Source organism: Primulina tabacum, chromosome 14 (assembly GCF_025594145.1).
Source record: "Primulina tabacum isolate GXHZ01 chromosome 14, ASM2559414v2, whole genome shotgun sequence".
Taxonomy (NCBI): domain Eukaryota; kingdom Viridiplantae; phylum Streptophyta; class Magnoliopsida; order Lamiales; family Gesneriaceae; genus Primulina; species Primulina tabacum.
Window position 1 is genome coordinate 5147005 of NC_134563.1, and position 11471 is coordinate 5158475.

Sequence of the window (11471 nt, forward strand, 5' to 3'; positions counted from 1 at the left end):
TCTTCAACAAATCACAACAAATATTTTTTTCAATCATCTCCATATCTTCAAAATTGCAAATTAATATTTTTAATTTTCTTGACAAAATACAAAAATTAAGCCAACCAAAAATATTTTCAAACTCACAACATACACGTACCAAATTATGAAAAAGTGCACACATATTTTTCCAAAGAAAAACACATTCTCGTAGAAGATTCATAATTTTAAAAATAGAAGAATGTGAGGGGGAACGCGACATAATGGCGAAATAAAATATTATTTTTATATAAAAAAAAACATTGAGTAATATATATTGATTTGAATTAAATGTATTTTACTCATTAAAATTATTGATTTTTATGTTCAAAGTATTTTTGTTTACAACAAAATTATCATTTTTCTAGTTTATGAATAAATATTGTGTAATTTATGCTGATCTTTTTCCTAAAAGTATTACATGTTATATAAAAAATATATTTGTACGCGTGATGATATATGTTGATTTGAGTGGAAATTATAATTTTTTTATGTTCAAAAGTATTATTTTTCATTCCATGTATGAACCGAGTAGACCCGTCTCACGAATATAACTTCGGGGAATATTAGAAAACTGCATACGAAGATAGCATGGAGAAACCGGGGAGTACCGAGGAAGTTATTCGTTGGGGAAAATTGGGAAAGATCGATAGATGACTAATTGAACCAACCAATAAAATTTTCGTGACAAGCTTCGTCATGCTCGACCTTTATAAACTAGTGTAGACTAGTATTCATCATCGATTGTCTCACGAATCAATTTTGTAAAATATATATCTTATAAAATATGAGGTATATTTTAGCTTAACCCATGAAAGTTTTGATTAACCTCATTCTCATTCGGTATTTACAAAAATAAATAAATAAATAAATTTGTTAGACAGTTTCACAAGTTAATTTTGTAAAATGGATATCTTATTTGGATCACCCATACTTTTTTGAGTAGGTCTCTTGTGAGAGACGGTCTCACAAATCTTTATCTGTGAGACGAGTCGACCTTACCGATATTCACAATAAAAAATAATACTCTTAGCATAAAAAGTAATATTTTTTCATGGATGAACCAAATAAGATATCCGTCTTACAAAATACGACCCGTGAGACCGTCTCACATAAGTTTTTGCCTACTTTTTTATGCCAAATATATTACTTATTTTTGTAAATATGGTCGTGATTAACTCGTATCATGAATAAATATTATTGAGACTGTTTCACAATAGATCTACTATTATTCAACAATTCAAAGATGACTTTGAAACAAATGTAAAAGAATTTCCCTGTCTCGAGTCCAACATATTTTCGATTTTCGTTAACAATAATAATATAACACATAATAATTTTTTATGTTAAATAATTTATTGTGAAGAAATTTGATATTGATACCGAGTGTGGATATCCGACATTGTAACGACAATTTATTAGCATGAAATTATGATTTATTTAACATAAACAAGGAAAAACAATGTAAAAAAAAAAATCGAGTTTAAAATTTGGCTTGTAAACAATAGTTTTATGAGTATGACTCTCGTGAGACGGTATCACAAATCTTTATCTATGAGACGGGTCAACCATACCAATATTCACAATAAAAATTAATACTCTTAGCAAAAAGTAGTAATTTTTCATGAATGACCCAAATAAGATATCTGTCTCACAAAATACGACCCAGTGAGATCGTCTCACACAAATTTTTGCATAGTTTTATATAATATGATAGAAAATGAAACTCATCGATTTCACAAATTAATCCAAACATATATGTACAAAATCAATAATAATATATAAAATCTCTCATAATTTTTATTTTTTTAAAAAACAATCTTTTAGAATTTTAAATCAAATAAATAAAAAATATATAAATACTCGAGACATATTCGAAAATATAATAATGAGAGTAAGTATCTTTTGAGATGGTCTCACGAATCTTTATCTGTGAGACGAGTCAACCCTACCGATAATCACAATAAAAAATAATACTCTTAGCATAAAAAATAATATTTTTTATGGATGACCCAAATAAGATATGTGTCACACAAAATATGACCCTTGAGATCGTCTTACATAAATTTTTGTCATAAATTATTTTTATAAGATGTTTATTGGTGTTTTATAATAATAAAATTGTTTTAGGTAAATTGTGGTAGGCGCGTAGACTTCGTGACCCGCCTCAATCCTTCCTTGCATAAAAAGCCCACGAGGAAAGTTCCTTTTGCCAAAATTCTACAAAACCTACCTTCAACTTCTCTCTTTCTCAAGCAAACCAAAAAAATTTCCATGGCGTCCAACGATATTCCATGGGGAGGAAGCAACGGCGCCGGTAATCGGTCGCGGTTAGGCGGATCGAATCCCAAGCTGTCGCAGAAATTTAGCGAGAAATTCGATCGAACTAAGGAGGTGACCGCCACCGGCGTTCAGAAAACCAAGGCGGTGGCGGCCGTCGGACTTGAGAAGACCAAGGTGGTGGCGCTGAAAGTCAAGGAAGGCGCATCCGTCGGAGTCAACTGGATTAAAGTCAAGTACAACAAAAGCAAGCTCTTCCAGAAGAAATAGTAAACAAAAATTCTATACAATTTTACGATTACTTTTAGGGCTATGAATTGTCTGCTTAACGTTTTTGGTACGGTTCTTTGATTTTCTTCTCTTGGGAATTTGTTTCATATTGAATTGTTTTGTGTGCATAGATATGCAATTTCTAGTCTCCGCTTTCTTCTTGATCAAGAATTACTCCATTATTTTCTTGAAAATTTCTGTGTCAAACTTTAAAAATAAAAATAAAAAAATCTTGCCTTGCATAAAGAATAATTGAAATCAATTCAGAGAAAATTGCAGCAGTGATATAAATGGGATATGAATAATGGCATACTTGTATGTGTTATGATATACATAGACAGAGCCTTTAAAGGTTCTTTACAATTTATCTCTCGTAGTAATTTCATACGGAACCATGATATAACATCTTAACATTACACTCATTGATTAAGTGAGAACTGTGGAACCCTTGGAGGGAATGAATATCATGTCTCCTAAGCCCATTGTAAGATATATTTCGAGCTCGGGCTCGAAGCCTTATGGAGAAACATAAGGTTCACACACGAGTGAATTTCGAACGAACCATGGGCGTGTTAGAGGTGAAGAAGGATAGTATTTCTCATTCATATTGGTGTGTGCCTCCAAGTGTTTGGTTATGGAAACTCCATTTTTTATATAATTCGCCAAACGCTAGTCGATCCTGATCTTCATTCTTGTTGCACCACTCTGGCAAATTTGTTCCATTGTTCTTCAAAATCTTGAGCAGGTGGGCATCCCTGATCTGTAAAAGTTGAGAGAAGTCATCTTGACTGGAGAGAAGATAAAAGCAGCCCACTCGATATCAGACTTTTAAAGAATCCACAAATTCAAATTCAAACTCAAACTATAAGAACAGAAAAGGTGAGAGAATATAGCATAGCAAATTGATGATTGAATCCAATGAATTTCTTGGAAAGATAGACTAGATTTTAATAGATATACGGATTGTCTTTGATTTCACAAGGGAGCTGAAATCAAAAAATTAACAAGTCTAAGATGTTCATATGATCATCTTGTGAGTTTCACATATTTTTATTTTCAGATAATCATACGAACATCTTGTATTATATCTTATGAGGTGTATCTCAGTGTGGCGTAAATCATGCCAACATGCACTAGGAATCAAATCTTCCCGTAGATTTGTAACGATGAGAGTGGAGATTTGCGAGTTCATGTGCGTGACTGAATTGGATCTGTTCCATTGGTGAGATAATGGAACTGAATAAATCCTATATGATATCAGATTGGACCATATTGGGTTTACCAAATTAGGAATATAATCAATGGGAGACAGAAATAAAATTTAACCAGAGTGAAATACAATTGAAAGTAATAATTTATTTTATTTTCTAACTATGTACATAAGCTGTGAAATCGGAGACAGAGAGAATGTGGCTGCTTCTGGATTATGAAATTCATAAGGAGGAGGTCTCATGAAAATATGATTGCCCATCATCGAGAAATATTCACGAGGATACATAATATATGGAGCTCGATGTACGTAATTCGAATTAATTGGAAAATTTGGAGGAATCTGAAAACTATGAGTACGTTGTGATACATATGGAATATTTGAGAAATTTTGAGAGTATTGGATAGGACGAAAGTTAGAATTTTGAGAAGATAGATTTTCTTCAGTATTTGAAGATTTCAAAAAAATCATAATAGTTATGTTGTAATTTTCATTCATGTTGGATAAAATTATGAAAATATGATAAAAATGAAGGAAAATATAGATGGCGATATTATGAAATGGATGAAGAAAATGAAGAATTGATAAAGATATTTTTGCAGAAAAAAAAAATAGTTATAAAATTAAATTTGTTGATAAGATTCAGAACAGATAAATAGGATAAAAAAGATATAACAAAACAAAAAATTAAATAAGTAAATTTTTTTAAAAAATTAATATAAAAATATAACAGTATAAAAAGTATTAAAAACAATGGGGCATGCCCTTAACATGTTGCTGACACGAAATCTTTCAAATCTTTACCATATTTGGTCTCATAGTTTTCAAGAATCTTCATCATTTTTAGATATTTTAAAAGATTTTTTAAAATAAAAGTATTATAATATAAATTTTTAAATCTATTATAAGATTGTAATAAGAGTTAATTTTATAATACAGATATCTTATTTAACTCCACTCATGAAAAAATATTTGGTTTTATGCCAAAATCACTATTTTTCACTTCAAATATATATCAGATCAACCTCTTACATAAATAAATCCATGAAATTGTCTAATAAGATACCTACTCAATATAAAAATAATAAATTTATTGTGAAACGATCTCACATATCTTTATCTAGGGCGGAACCAGGAGTTTGATTTAGTGTAGATAACAATGTATTATAATTAATAAAGAAAAAAAAAAACATTGATTAATCGACATCTAGGAATTTTGTGTCATAAAGTTTGAATATAAGTTACACACAGCCAATAGCATTGATAACTGATGGGAAAAAGTCAGAAAAACAACGAACAATGGCGTGTACAAAATCCGACATCAAACAAAATATGATATAAATATAAAATATACATTCAAAAAATAAACATGAATTCATTATTGATTGAAAAAAGCATAAAATTATAAAACAATTGAATGATCGACAAACATTGAAAGAAAAAACGAACCTAAAATTTGGTGACATTTTAGATTTTTTAGAGCTTATGAAAGATGAAGCTGTAATTAAAATAAATTGGAATGATTGTTAATCAAACTGTATGACGTTCGTGACTCGTGAAGAGAAAACACATACAGAAGGCTATAGAGTGTATACTTGGATACTAATAAGATGTAAAAAAAATTGAGCCTAAAATTTGGATCTACAAATTATAAAAGCAAAAAAAATTGTGGATCAGTATAGACAGCTAAGCATATAATAATAGCATACAAAATTTAAAAATTTAGACATAATATATATATATATATATATTATGAATTTTCTATGATATAAAAAATATTGAGTAAGATGAAATATAATATATCTGATACTGTTAAAAGTAAAAATTACGGTAAAAATTAAAAATCTCAAACTCTCAAAATATATTAAACTACACACTTTATAAATTTTATCTGTACTCAATTGTGATTTTCTTCACACATTGAGAGACCTATTTATAGAATTTCTTTGGAAATAATCCAAAAATAATACATCATTACATACATCATCACACACTAATTTTCAATATTTACAACTCTTATTTTCAACACTCAACTTTTTATTTTCAACATTCAACTTTCTTATTTTCAACACTCTACCTTGTGATGATGATCATGATAAAATGAATGTCTTCATTACGTGTTTTTCTAATGCCTCGTTAAAAACCTTACTAGGAAAAACTCATTGGGATAAAAACCATAGTAAGGGAAAATGAGTATAGTCACGTATACTCCCCTCATGTTAACACGAACGATTCTTCACAAATTTCGTAGATTGCGCATCCCAATGTTATATATATATATGCTTTCTTAATACTGTCGTGGGAAGTGCCTTTGTGAAGAGATATGATGAGTTTTTACTTGATTGAATGTAACGAATATCAATATCTTTATTCTTCTCAAGCTCTTGGGTAAATACGAAGAATTTAGGGGGAATATGTTTAGTTTCGTTGCTTTTTATGTATTCTTTTTTCATTTGAAGAACACATACATCATTATCTTCATATAGTATCATAGGCTTCTTGTCGAATGATAATCCGCATGAGATTTTGATATGTTCGGTCATTGATTTTAGCCACACACATTCACGACTTGCTTCATGTAGTGCAATGATCTCAGTGTGATTTGATGAAGTTGTTACAAGTGTTTGTTTCTGTGAACGCCAAAAAATTGCAGTGCCTCCACGAGTAAATACATATCCGATTTGGGAACGTGCCTTCTGTGGATCAGATAAATACCCGGCATCAGCATAACCAATTATGCTTTGATTGGTATCTTTTGAATACAAAAGTCCCAAGTCTGTCGTTCCTCGTAGATAACGGAATATATGTTTAATTCTGTTTCAGTGTCTTGTTGTTGGATATCAACTAAATCTTACCAATAAATTTACATCAAAAGATATATTAGGTCTTGTACAATTTTCAAGATACATAAGGGCACCGATAGAACTTAGATATGGTACTTCTTAACCAAGAATAACTTCATCATCTTCACATGGACGGAATATATCATTTTCTATGTTTAATGATCTAACAACTATTGGAGTAAGGATTTGATTTTTTCATATTAAAATGTTTAAAGACCTTTTCTGTATAATTTGACTGATGAACAAATATTCCACATTCTCTGTGTTCAATTTGTAAACCCCGACAATACTTTGTTTTTCCAAGGTCTTTCTTTTCAAATCCTTCCTTCATGTACGACACAACTTCTTGAATTTTCTTATTCGTTCCAATGATGTTTAAATCATCAACATATACGACAACAATTACACATCCAGATGTTGTTCTCTTAATGAAAATGCAAGGGCATATTGAATTGTTTACATATCCATTTTTCATTAAGTGTTCACATAGCCGATTATACCACATTCGACCGGATTGATTTAGCCCATATAATGATCTTTGTAATTTCACAGAATAACATTATCTAGGTTTTGACTTTGTGCTTCAAGTATCTTAAATCCTTCAGAAATTTTCATATATATCTTTTATCTTAAGTTGTGACAACATCCATAAGACGCATTTATAAATTTTCAGATACCGCCAAACTAATCAAATATTGAAACCTAATTGCATTCATAACACTATAATACGTTTCTTCATAATCAATTCAAGGCCTTTGAGAAAAACTTTGTGCAACAAGTCGAGCTTTATATCTTACTATTTCATTTTTCTCATTTCGTTTTCGAATAAAAACCAATTTGTATCCAACATGTTTTACACAAATGCCACATTGTAAGAAAATATCTCATCAATTTCTTTTATATCTTTTCGATTCCATATTTTTCCAGTATTAATATAATTGATAGGATTTCACGATTCTCATCAGTTTGTGGTTCTGACGGAATATTTTCATCATCATCTATTTTTGTCGGAATGTCATTCTCTATTTTGTAATCATCGTATTTCTCTATACTTTTATTTTTTGAGGATTTTTATCATTGGAACCGATTGGCCTTCCATGCTTCAAGCGTTTAATGACATCATTGGTGTCTTCAATTTGTTTGTTTAGAATTTCAATTCGAGCAGGGACATTTACATCATGTATATATGATTTAGTTACCTCTTTTGTGTCTGCAAATGAATCTAGTATTTGATTTGCTATTCTTGCAAGTGCACAATTTGTTGTACATCTTTTTCACAACTTTTAGTTCTTGGATACATATGTAACAATGATGATGTATACCATGTAATTTTTTTTCGATATTTTTCTTTTTTCCCCTTAACATTGGGAAGATTTCCTCGTTAAAATGACAATCAGCAAAACGTACTGTGAACACGTCGCCTGTCTGAGGTTCAAGATATCGAATTATTTATGGGCCTATCATAACCAACATAAATTCCGATCTTTTTTTGAGGTCTCATTTTTGTTCTTTGAGGCGGTGCAATAGGCACATATACTATACATCCAAAAATTCTCAAATGAGAAATGTATGGTTCTTTACCAAATACAAGCTGCAATGAGGAGTATTTATGATATGCACTTAGTCTGATGCGAATTAATGCAGCAGCATGTAAAATTACATGTCCCCATATAGAAACATGGAGTTTTGTTTTCATAATCATTGGTCTAGCAATAAGTTGTAGACGTTTAATCATTGATTCAGCTAATCCATTTTATGTATATACATGAGCAACAAGATGCTCAACACTGATTCCCATTGACATACAATAATCATTGAAAGTCTGGAAAGTGTATTCACCAGCATTATCAAGTCTAATTTTCTTGATTGTATGATCGAGAAATTGATTCCGTAATTTTATTATTTGAGCAAGTAATCTTGCAAATGCCACATTCCGAGTTGAAAATAAACATACATGTGATCATCTGCTGGAGGCACCGATCAATATCATAAAATATCTAAATGGTCTACATGGTGGATGAATTGGCCCACAAATATCACTCTAAATACGTTCAAGAAACATGAGTGATTCAGTTTGGATTTTAGCTGGTGATGATCTTATAATAAGTTTTCCAAGAGAACATGATTTGCATTGAAACTTATTATTTTGAAAGATCTTCTGGTCTTTCAGCGAATGACCATGTGTATTTTCTATAATTCTTCGCATCATTGTTGAACCAGGATGTCCTAATCGATCATGACAAGTGATCAGTATTGAAGAATTATCAACTACCATGTTTGATTCAATTGGACTTATATATGTATAATGCAATCCAGTATGGAACATTAGTAGTTTTTCAACTACATATTTCTTGATTTATATGTGGTGAGATACATATATTTTTCATTTCCTTCATTTATTGTCTGAGTATCATACTTACGAGAATATGTCATTAAAATTCAGCAATTTTATTTTTGATTATGGTGAATACAAAGCATCATTTATAAAAAAATTTGTACCATTAGGTAACAAAAAATATGTTTTACACAACTTTTTATCAAGTCTACAGGACCTGATATTGTATTCAGCATTGTTTTTGTTTGTTTTAGTTCCAAGAAATATCTTTTATCTCGGAGAATAGTATGCATTGTATTACTATCAGTTATGCAAATTTTCATGGTATTAGTTCCTTGTTTAGCTTTGTTCATAGCATTTTTCATATTTGAACTTGAAAAAAAAATATGCAATAAAAAAACTATTGACAATACATATGTAATTTATTGAAAAATATAACATGTATCATAATTGTACAATAAAACATTATCATATGAGTACATGAAAAATAAATTATTTTACATATATATTCCACCAATATATTGTTCATTTTCAGAGAAATCGTTGAGAAAATCTGCAGCATCAATATTTTTCATTTCTATTCCACTAGCATATTGATCATTTCCAGAGAAATCATTCAGAAAATCTGCAGCATCAAAGTAAGTTGAATCACTTAAACAGCCACTGTGTTCAATGAAGTTGGTCTCTTTTTTTTTCCCCTTTATCGATTCATTATAGAGCTTACAAAGGTGCTCGGGGGCTCGACAAATACGAGACCAATGTCCTGGAGTGTCGCATATAAAACAAGAACTTTCAAATCGTTTTGAGCGATTTTCATTAACACACATGTTCTCATGGCGCCTTTTCAGTGGGTGGTTCGTGACGCTGATTTGAGATGATTTATGAAAATAACTATCTCTATTGTTTTCAAAACCACGGCCGCGACCGCGACCACGACCACGACCACTTCCACGTTCACGACCATGACCACGACCTCGACCAAAACCTTGTCTCTGAACTTACTTTTGAAATGATGTTGATCCAGTGGGTCGGGACTGATGATTTCTCATTAGTAGCTCGTTGTTCTTGTAACGGCCGAGATTTGCATTCTATTAATCTGAGATTATTGATTTTGGAATGGATATGATTATAGATGTATCATTCCGAGACCGGATTGGGCCAAGCATATGAATTACACAACTTTTGGACAGAACTATTGGCGCCCGAACGGTAGTTTTTGACCGCTCGAGCGCCATTGTTCAACAAGTATATGTTTCGGGCAGAAGATGCGGCGCCCGAGCGGTAGTTAATGATCACCCGAGCGCCAATGTGCGATAAGGAAATATTTGGCCAGAACATTCCGCGCCCGAGCGGTACTTTCTTACCGCCCGAGCGCCGACTGGAATTCAAGAAAATGAGCCACGTTTCATAGACATGCAAGTTGGATATATATATAGATATACACTTCATTTCCATCCTAAGAAACGAGAAAAGGGAAGAGAGAAACGGCTGAAAATCCTTACGCCTTTATATTTCAATCCGTCCGTCAGATTTTCAATCCGACTGCGGTACCGTGTTTCTATCAACGAGAACTTCAACTGGACGTAAGTTTTCTTATGTTTTGTTATCATTTGAAATTATGATACTGCCAGAATCGGATATGATTCATATATGATGTTCTTGACATGTTAGACATCGTATAATCGAAACTGGATTGAAGAACGGATACAGTATGAATTGTTATGAATTTCTGATTGGATATGATTGAGATTTGATATCAGATTGGTGTTGTTATTGATTATGAGTTGTGGTAATTGATATCTGTTGATATTGTATTGACGGGGATATTCAGATTGTTCCGTTATGCCGTTGATTTTGAGTTAGATTCAGATTTATCAGATTCGGTATTGATTTGAGCATTATATTGATATTGTACTTCTTGATATTGTCATTGGCAGATTGAGTATCGACAGACTTCGAATTCCAGACTTGAACGTTGTCAGAACTGCAACTAAAGAAATGTATAAGTCAATGCCGAACCGGAAGAATGACTCGAGTGTGAAATATTTGAGTTTCCCTAAACCACATACTTATTGTTATTGTGTGCATTGATTTAGATTGATTTTCTTGTTCTATTGATTTATAGAAAGCATGTATTAGACGATTGATCTTGTGACAGACGGGCCTGATAGTGATGGAATCGTCACTTACCCATTGCACATTGTCACCGAATAATGATTGGCAGGAGATGCCAAAGTCTGTGACGGATAGGTCAAGACACCGGATGTTTGGTTATATCGATGTTGAATAGAATCAGAGTTTCTTCTATTACTGATATTCGATATGGAATGCCAACGTCTGGAAACCGGGATCCCTAGACTAGGAATGAGTTTAGTATGAGAAGTAGAGTCACGAGTCTGATTGACAGTTTCATATTGACCATGTTTTCAGATTTGATACATATTACTGATATCTGTTTCATGCTTTATATTGATTATATGATTGCATGTATCGTTGATTTATACTGGGATATATT